The 3252-nt window shown below is 48.8% G+C and overlaps 1 long non-coding RNA gene across 1 annotated transcript; it reads right to left on the bottom strand.

Annotated features, from left to right (window-relative positions):
* Positions 1 to 1175: 1175 nt before the first annotated feature.
* On the bottom strand, positions 1176 to 2645 carry LOC123158334 (uncharacterized). The gene is made up of 2 exons (XR_006479340.1): positions 2353 to 2645; positions 1176 to 2267 (listed from the first exon to the last, which is right to left on the bottom strand). It is a non-coding gene; the product is annotated as an uncharacterized lncRNA (long non-coding RNA).
* Positions 2646 to 3252: the final 607 nt, after the last annotated feature.

Here is a 3252-nt window from a genome sequence, read left to right as displayed (position 1 = left end):
CAACCAAGATGAGTAATGTTGAGCCGTTGTATTTTCAAGCTTCCTAATTTTTGCCTTATTGTGTTTAATGAATAATCTTCTTAATTCTAATGCTTTGCTTCCTTAATAACCAACATCATGTCTCTGTTCATTCCCTCAATGTCCATATCTTTGTATTTGCTAACATAGTACACTTATTTTGTTTTCAGTGGAACCATGACAATGAAGCATGCGGAAGCAGAGGGTGTGCTTCTTGTCATCCACCACGTCACACATGTTCTCTCGACAACACCGCCCTGAGTCGATCCCCTATGTGTCGTGCTTACAACCCACCTGCACCACTCCCACTCCTTGATGCTTCCATACTTCACGTGTCTTGTATTTTACAAAATTTGTTCTTGCCATAGGTATCACCACTGAAACATGCCATGCTTTCACAGTATACTCCATATGTTTCTTGGTTCTAGGTAGTTTGATTCTAAAATTTGTTCTAAAATTGGTCTAGTTTTTCCACATAATTGCAATGTAAACATTATACGCATCATTAATAATGTACATGTAGTACCAACTGTTGATTCCATCCTATAATACCCATACATCATGCCTAACTGATATATGCTTCAAGTAGTTGTCTGGTGGCTTCGAGTCCGATAGTCGTCGTCAAGGCGGGTACATGGAGACACCTGGATCTACCTCAGAATGAACCACACACAAGATGAAGGGAAACAGATCTCTAGTCGTTAGAAAACAGATAGCATGGAAGCATCGTAATATTGGCGACTTGAAGGAATATGTTGTATGACTAGAGGAAGCAAGGAAATAAATTTATGCTAGGTTAGGAGCAAATTAGTTTTGCGATGGAAGCACTTTTTTGGTGGATGGAAACAAAAAGTTTCTTGTTTTGGAAACATAATAAAAGATATATTTGACTCCCATGTGGAAACAAATTGTTGGATGCAAAATTTTATTAGATTGAGTAAAGTTCTTGGACACTATTTCTACAGGTCCTAGCAAATTTTGATTGCAATAGAAGCAAATTGTTTCACCGATGGAAGCAAATTGTTATTCTGATGGAAACAAAAATAAAGAGGTACAGAGGACATAAATTTCATCTTTATCTTTACCTAATAATGAAGAAAATTAGATTTCTGTCGTCCGTCGTTGCGGCTGTTTTGCAAAAACGCCCTCCTATTTTCTGAAAATTGTAACCGCACTCCCTCTTTAAATGAAATCTACAAAACGATTCGGTTAACCCCTGGATTTATTAGAATTCAACCCGAGCTCCTTTCCTCTATGTTAGTCAGACACTCCCTCTCCAGCCGCGGCGGCGCAGGACTCACTCATGCCCTCCCCGGCGTTACTGTCGCCGCCTGGCCCTCGTCGGCCCTCCGCCCTGCAGTGGTGCGCCCGAGCTTGGGAGCGTCGTTGTTACGTCCGCGCTGGTCCTAGATCCTAGATAGAGGACCTCCTCAACCTTCGATCCCCTTGCTTCAATGGCGGCGACAACCCGTCCTTCCATTGACCGCCCGATTCCGGCCAACTCTAGCGCCTTCCCCGGGATGCCGCTCACGAGAACGGATCCCCTCGGCGCCCTCTACCTATTTGCCCTGCAGCCGGCCTTCCCCGCCGCCCCAGCGAGCCCCTTGGTCACCGAGGAGATGAGTTGCGCTGCCCGTGAGCACCTCTCCCGATTCCTCTCTTCTCTCGCCCGCATCGGCCGCGCCAGTAGGAGCATGCCGCGCGCCGTCGGCCATGGTTGTGGCCTAGAACTGCTGCCGCCCCTACCCTGCCATGCGCCGACGGCCATGGACCAGCCGCACGAGTAGGAGCACGCCACGGCGGCTGCGCATGGATGCGGCCGAGAATTGTTGCCCCCCCTAACTACAGCCTCGTCGCACCGCACCTTCCGTGCGCCCCTGTCCTGGGCGTGATGCTGCTGCCACCCGGTGCTGCTGCTGGGGCGTGCTGCTGCTCGCCTCTCCGGTCCGCCGGTGCCTCCCGCTCGGGCGGCGTCTCGGGCTGACAGGGAGGCACTGCGTGCGTCTGAGCTGCTGCTCGCATCGCCTCGCGACCACTGCTGGACTCGAGGGAGCAGCCAGCTGCGCACATACGGGGGAGGCCAGTGCGGGAGATGCCCCTGCTCGTTTGTCTGCCAACACCAAGCGAAGACCAAGTCCGGGGAGGCCGCAAGGGGGAGCACTGGAAGGACACGTCGCCGCCGCAAGAGTGAGCCGCTGCTTCCATGTTCCACGAGGGCGGCGCCATTGTTGTGGTGGAGCTGCTGCGTCCTGTTCGAGAGAGAAAAGAGAGGGTGATGAGAGAGAGGAAACCGAGGGTAGAAGGAGAGGGAGAACCGCAGAGGAGCTGGCTCACCGGCGAGGTCCCGCTGCTCTACTGCTGCTTCAGATCCCTGGCGGAGCGCTCTCGCCGCTCGGGCGCGTGGTATCTGGGAGACTTGCTTTGTGCAAGATAAACTGAAAACGAGATGGAGATTCAGGCTTTTACAAAGGATAAAAATAGACCATGTGTAAGCACACCAGAAGGGTTTGTGCACGCATCGCTAAGCACTGCTGGGGATGTCACACGAAGCCACCAGACTTCACACGCGTCGACCATGCTGACCAAACGAACCACGCAAAGGAGCAGGGGAGGATTATTAGAATCAGATCGGGTGCACTCCACAACAAGGAGGAAGAAAAGATACCGGCCAAATGAGAGCAGAATCGACAAAGATGTATGTTGTTGGCACCGAATTTACATTCTGATCTGCCTGCAATAATAATTGGTACCGCCCTTGGATTAACATGCACTTGCATGTTGAATTACTTTCGGCCTAACAATAAATGACGGGCAAAGCAAATAACAAAATATGACATGTGCGGAATGTTGATGCACATACAATTCTAAAAAAAATTGAATACGTGTCAATTTTTTCTGCCGTTCCAACCATGGGCCTATTTATTACCATTGCAGTTTGATCAATTCTCTCAAATACTACCTCCGTGTGGGATTAAAAGGCATGTGACAGCCAATTCTCTGGAACGAAGGCACGGTGTAGCTTTTAACATAATTTTTATCCCGTTGCAACGCACGGGCCATTTTCCTAGTTACATCAAAGTGATAAACGTAAATTTTATTAGAATCCAAATATTTATATAGTTTTTTCAAGATAAACAAGTATATACAGGAATAATTGGTAAGACATTCTCGTTTAGTTGAGTGATGGAAGCAAGTCAAACTTGGTTCTAAGATGCACGGCTCCGAGAATTAACT

This window comes from Triticum aestivum, chromosome 7B (genome assembly GCF_018294505.1).
Source record: "Triticum aestivum cultivar Chinese Spring chromosome 7B, IWGSC CS RefSeq v2.1, whole genome shotgun sequence".
In the NCBI taxonomy this organism is placed as follows: domain Eukaryota; kingdom Viridiplantae; phylum Streptophyta; class Magnoliopsida; order Poales; family Poaceae; genus Triticum; species Triticum aestivum.
The sequence above is the reverse complement of the archived record's forward strand: the minus strand, read 5'-3'. Positions and strand labels throughout refer to the sequence as shown.